Source organism: Podarcis gaigeae (assembly GCF_964106915.1).
Source record: "Podarcis gaigeae genome assembly, chromosome: 9".
In the NCBI taxonomy this organism is placed as follows: Eukaryota; Metazoa; Chordata; class Lepidosauria; order Squamata; family Lacertidae; genus Podarcis; species Podarcis gaigeae.
Window position 1 is genome coordinate 60,307,896 of NC_139685.1, and position 6,488 is coordinate 60,314,383.

Consider the following 6,488-nt stretch of genomic DNA (forward strand, 5'->3'; position numbering starts at 1 on the left):
TGTCAAAAACAAGTCAACTATTATCCCACCAGGCCCAAAGTGTTGCCATGATGAACGTACTTGCAGCCATTCTGTTGTTTTCCATTTCCTCCTCTGAGCAGTCACTTTCATGTCTGGACTCTGGGTTCACATTTTTTTAAATGTGAACTGCCCTGAGACCTTTGGGTATAGGGCGGTATAGAAATAAAATAAATAATAAATAATAATAAAATAAATTCTTCAGTCCCTGCCAGTGTGGCTGCTACTTCACAGGTGCCTGTAAAGTAGCAGCCACACTGGCAGGGACTGAAGAATAATTCTCCTAATATTGGACAAAGCATCATTTTGAATCGAAAGCCAAAAAACTCTTCAGGTGTTTGCTGTTTCACCATACATGTATATGTTTTTTTTCCTTTTGGCACTGCAAGGAACAAATTGCAATGGGGAAATGCTTGATATTATTTAATGGCATTAAAGGACATTGGGGCAAGCATCTGTTGTGTACCAAGGGTTGTCCAAGTCCACTTTTATCTCCCTCTTTTCTTCCATCTGCTCTTCTCTTTGTCTCTATGCATCCTATTGTCATGTCTCTGTCTACAATAGTATGCCCCTTTCTGCCTCTGCCGTGTAAATAGGACTTTGAAGTAAATGATAGATATTCAGAATGTGACACTTTGGGGAATAATTTTCACACTCATTTCCTATGGTCTTGGTTTGCTGAATGAGTGCTGCATAGGTCATAATGGAAAGATAATGATAAATGCACTTATCTGGAAAGGTGCTAGAAGACCCTTAGCCATTTTTGCTGCAGCAGACTAACGTGTTGACGCCTTTCAGAAAAGCAAACCCAAGCATTTTAAGGGAATCCCCATGTCAGAGCGAGGATTTGCACTAACAGTGCTGTTTCCTCCATCCCTACAGGGAGTAGAAGTGAGACAACAGCTGCATTATGGCTGCATTCATAAGGCAGTTTATTCCATTTCCCCAATGTTCTCCTAACTGTGAGTTTCCATATTATATCTGAGCTATCGCTTGATGTAGAAGCCACTTCTGGAAATCTAGCAGAATCTAATAGAAGTTTAACACTCCTTTCCATGTTAATTGGTTCAAGAAATAATCTGCTTGCAATCATATCAATTCAGAAAACTGCAGCAGTAAAGTATGAAATTTAGGGTGGTATACCGACATACAGTGGTACCTCGGGTTACAGATGCTTCAGGTTACAGACGCTTCAGGTTACAGACTCCGCTAACCCAGAAATAGTATCTCAGGTTAAGATCTTTGCTTCAGGATGAGAACAGAAATCACACTGCAGCGGCAGCAGGAGGCCCCATTATCTAAAGTGGTACCTCAGGTTAAGAACAGTTTCAGGTTAAGAATGGACCTCCAGAACGAATTAAGTTCTTAACCTGAGGTACCACTGTACAGTTCTTTCTTGCCACTTTCCTGGGGGGAATCATGGGGGAGCACAGATGTGTAGATAGGGTGAGTAGGTTGGTGACATTCATTGCTGTGTCACACTATGTCCACTGGTATGAATGAAATTTAGTGTGCCATGCCAATGTCACACTAAACCCACAGGTCCATCCTGCAACTGGTATTGCAGTGGGAAAGTAGAAAATGGGAGAAAAGTGCTAGCTTTATAATCAGGAAAACTAATGCAATATTCCCCACATCTGAATGTACCCCATGTAAAGTGTGTGTATCAATATTTTGTTGTTGCTGTTGTTGCCTGAAGCAGCACCCAGTGGAAAGACCAACATTTAAGGTCATACTGCATCATCAGATGCTAGTTTCTGCTTTCATCTATTCATGCCCCCTCCATAGTACTGCCTGAAGGATATCACTTCAGCCTACTGCAGGGATGGGGAAACAGTGGTCCTCCAGTTGTTGCTGGGCTACAACTCTCATCATCCCTGACCATTGGCCATGTTGGATAGCACTGATGGAAGTTGGAGTCCAACAACATCTGGAGGACCACAGGTTTCCCATCCTTGTTGTCAACTGAGTCCTGATCATATTAGAAAGTAATATAACTAAAGCTGTGGTATCTATGGATTTCAATGGATCTACTCTGAGTAGGGCTAGCATTGGATTCAGTTTGTGCATGTGTTACAGGGCTTGGATGCATTGAATTAACTTACCTACTCCCTTATCCAAATGCACCATTAACAAATTCCATGGAGGCATAATTGTCTTTGGAAAGAGAATTGTTTCAAAGTTTGGATGTTCCCCTATCACAGTTCTCGATTCTGCCTGGCTTGAGAGGTTCTGGTGGAGTGGCAGTATTTCATGGAATTTGGTTCGAAAGTAGAACATACCCTCTTGAGAACAAGATGATGGAGGCTGTGAAAGAAGATGGTGGCTAGATTAAGTAGGTTCCCTGCTATAATTGAGTGCAAGGTAAAAGAATCATCAAGTACTATTACTTTTCAAGATTTATGATGTGCCAGAAGCATATTAGGTGCTCTACAGACCCAGGAGTAACACATTCCATGCAGAGAGGGCTTACGGTCTAGGTGATTCATGGCTGTCCATTATCATTTGTTGTGCTTGCATGTCAGAGCCAGGCTGTGGGCAGTCAAAGCAGAGACAAGCTTGCTTATTTGCAGATTTAGGGAGCTGATGGGATTCTGCATTGCTAGTGAGCTCCTGTAGCCCCTAACCCAAGATTCAAGACATTACTCAGAAAGCAGCTGTCCCAAAACCTAACTAAGCACTAGCTCATTGCAAAGGGAGCCAACAGAAAGGGAGGAGAACAAGCGGGCAGTGTGCAAGAAAGTAGCAAGCCGGTTATAGGTAAGGCCTAATCCAGACTGCTGCTCAAGCAGAAAGCTGTGAACAATATGAAAGCATTTCTAAGCAAGGACGTTCTGAGGCCCAAGTTTTGGCTGATCCTCATAACAAGCTAGACTCCTTTGCCATCACATCCCCGCTGCCCTTCCCTGTTTGGGGAAGGTCTAAAGCAGGGAGCCAGCTGTAGACACATGTAAACTCCCCATGTGATTCAGAACCCTGATCACGAAGGGTTCCAGATCAAGCGTGGGAGCCAATAGGACTATAGCACGCTCTCTGCTCCAGACTTTCTTCCCATATGTTTGGGAACAGGACTAGCAAGTATGGCCCCTCTCTCTTCCAGATGTGCTTCTTAATTGCATGAGCAAAATGAATGAATTGAGAGAGAAGCAACACTTCAGTCTTAATGGGACTTGACTGAAGGTCAAATTGCATGTTGTACTTCAGAAAACCCACAGTGGAGAAATGGTGCTTAGAGCAATTTGGACTGGGAAAATGGCAGGCAGGGGAAGTCTATGGCTACTTGCTATAATGACTATGCTTTGCTTCCATGACTTGAGGCTGTAATGTTTCTGAATACCAGTTGCTGGAAGAGTGCTCTTGTGCTCAAATCCTGTTTGTGGGTTTCCCACAGGCATCTGGTTGGCCACTGTGAGAACATCATACTGGACTATATGGGCCATTGGCTTGACCCAGCAGGCTCTTCTTATGTCCATATGCTTGAACATCCTTGTTCCTTTCTTCCTGTGTCCTCTGACAGCCCTGTAAATAAAGGGCTTTCCACTGTAAATTCACCCTATGAGAAACTAATAAACAGAAATAGAACAAAAAGCTTTTGAAAAAACAGGAAAAACTGGGTGGGTGCTGAAATAGAGACCGAGAAAAAAGAAAGCATCTATAATGTGTGCAGCATACATTTATTTATTTAAAAATGTCTCCCCGCTTCTGCTTGGAGAAGTCAGCTGAGAGCTAATGTCTTATTCCCAAGGTGTCCCCTGGGATGAATTGGGAGGGTTAAAGCTGCTGGTGAAGTTTTAGAAGATGAAAGGGAAATACAAGAAGGGAGGCAAGGAAATGATCAAGAAAACCAAGATTGAAAATGAAAGGGAAATGTACGCAAGCAATGAAGATGAATAACAAATGCTTTTACAAAGGTAATGCATAAGGAGCAAGGAGCTGATGAAAAAGATGGCAGGCCCTTTGGGAAAACAGTGATTGGGAAGGAAATTGATGACAGAAGAGTTGAACGGCTGCTGCAAAAGGGAACGGTTTCTTTACAGATGACTTCAACCGGTTCAAGCGGGCAGGTCAAATTGGTGGAATTGAAAAATGAGGAAGAGGGTCCCAAACTCTAGGGGCTTGGTGGGCACCAGGGCTGTGGGGAACACTTTGTGATTTATTAATTTGTTTCAGAAATGTCTAAAATAATGGAGATCAAACAAGTTCCCAGAGTGGAATCAAAATACAACTAAAAAAACCTCCCAAAATATAAAATAAAAATGGAGTCTTAGGTGCTTCCTGAGAGGTGGGGCTTATCAGGAAGGCCATCTCTGGATACAGAAGAGAGCAGCAACAACAGCATCAGCAGTAGAGACATTTGCTCCTGTGTGGAAGTACTGCCATTTAGCTCCCTTATCAGCGTAAACACCACTGAGACACAGACAGAAGAAGCATCAGCAGCAGAGGTCTGGAGGATCTGCCCTGTCCTGTAAGTAAACCACCTCTTTTTTGTTGAGTCATGGATACTTCTCTCAGAGAGATGGAATCATAAGAATAATTTATTACTTATAACCCACCCACCCCGCATCTGGCCGGACCTCCCTAGCTACTCTGGGCAGCTTCCAACAGAATATTAAAAACCTTATCTGCAATGCCATTGTTGATGGCAAGTCACCATAGAAGGGGTGACACCAAAGTTTTACCCTTTGGGAGAGTCACTCTGGGATGATACAAGGAACAGCATTGCCAGGAACAGCCATTCCAGCAGACTGCCGAGCCATTGAAGCAAAGAAGGGCTATTTCTATTGGCTCTTTTGAGAGGCCAGCTACCCTTGGCTCTTCCGCAACTCTCTCCCAGTTGGGGTACCTGAAGTGCTTTCATCCCAGCTGGTCATTATAAGAACTGCAACTTTAAGAGCAGGTTCCTGTGTTTCCTTTCCCCCACTCTCTCCCTGTCTCATTTTCCTTTTGTGCCATACCTTTGAGATTGTACCTGATCTGCAGTCTTCTCTGGGAGCCTTTAACAAGTGTGATAAAAATGCTTTAAATTTTAAAACAACAACACTTATTTATGTGTTTTATACATATCTCCCATCCAGGAACCTTCCAGCCCCAAACCTGCTTAGCTTCCACAAAGTGGCTGCGACTTAGACCTTCCTGAGACCTTGCCCTCATCTTCCTGAAGTATCAGCAATGCAGTGCCAGATAAACCACTTTAACAACAAACATTAGGAACACAAGAACTGTGCTTACCTATAGTTCAGTTTCCTTGAAGACTGTGGAGTCTTTGGGATGTAAACAGTTTCATTTACACATATATACAACCTGATCATAGTATGGAGGGGCTGACAGAATTAACACCACTTGCTTCCCAATTAGGTTCTCAGGGAGATGACCAAACCATAACTTTGGGTCCAGCACAGAGCAAGTCCAACTTTGGGTTTCCTGCTCCAGTATCAGCCAAAACTCTCACACATCCATCCTGGGATGATGCTGCATGCAGCCAGGTGAGGTGGGAAAAGTCCCACCCATTTGTCTCTATGGCAATAGAGCTCACTCTTTAAGATGCTGATGATGGGTACTTGGCTGAGCAGCTAAGGCCATTACCTCAACAAAGAAGTTTGTTTACTGGTTTAGCAGGTTTCCCCTGATAGAGTCTAACCTTACAGATACAAGATCACTGGCCTGGAATGAACTCATGGGTATCATCTAGATGGAACCCCCAAACCTATAAACTTTTATCTCATTCTAATTTCCATAAACATCTCTGGACTTAGAGAAGGGAGACTTCCCTGCTTCCCTGAACCTCTCTATCTCCTGGCCACCTTTACTCGCATGTAAGGAGTTGCTGGTGCTGCCACTGCTCCATCCAAAAGCTTATGGCTCCAGGGTGAGGCAGGCAAGTGATGAGGCACTGGGCAGGCTGTGGCACTGAGGCTCACAGCCTGCCCTCTGCCCACCTATGAGTCCAAAGCCCCTTTTTTGAGAAACACTGCAACAATGGTAGGAATTGGTGAATACATGGAGCACAGAGCACATGTAGGTAACATACCATTTTAGAACTGTTTGGTCTTTATGGACCTTCTTCATCATTGATGGAACCTTCTTGCAGCATCACTGAGTCAGCTGTGTGGACTAGCCCTTTGAGTGCCTCTTATGATGGACATTTTTACATTTAACAGCCCAAGCCATGCACTGAGCAGGTGTCAATCAGGATAACCTCTTTGTTTGATCAGCTGAGTGCTGGGGTCTTCAGCTAACTTTGCACTGTGAGAGAGCAGTTAGAACAGTGTTTCCCAACCGGTGTTCCGCGGCACACTAGTGTGCCGCGAGACGTTGCCTGGTGTGCCGCGGGAAAAATTTAAAAAAATCGAAAGATATCCGGAGAGGCGGCCTTCGGGCGAGTTTTAATTTTAATTTTCCTTCTCCCACTTAATGCCCCACGCTCGCCCGAGCGGCTTGCAGTCCTCGGTAACCACGGCGACCCGAGGGAG

General features: G+C 44.2%; 1 long non-coding RNA gene across 1 annotated transcript; it reads right to left on the reverse strand.

Annotated features, from left to right (window-relative positions):
* Positions 1 to 437: 437 nt before the first annotated feature.
* Positions 438 to 6,242, reverse strand: LOC310852956. Its single transcript, XR_014568481.1, has 3 exons — positions 6,047 to 6,242; positions 2,124 to 2,325; positions 438 to 616 (listed from the first exon to the last, which is right to left on the reverse strand). It is a non-coding gene; the product is annotated as an uncharacterized lncRNA (long non-coding RNA).
* Between the last annotated feature and the right edge of the window lie 246 nt (positions 6,243 to 6,488).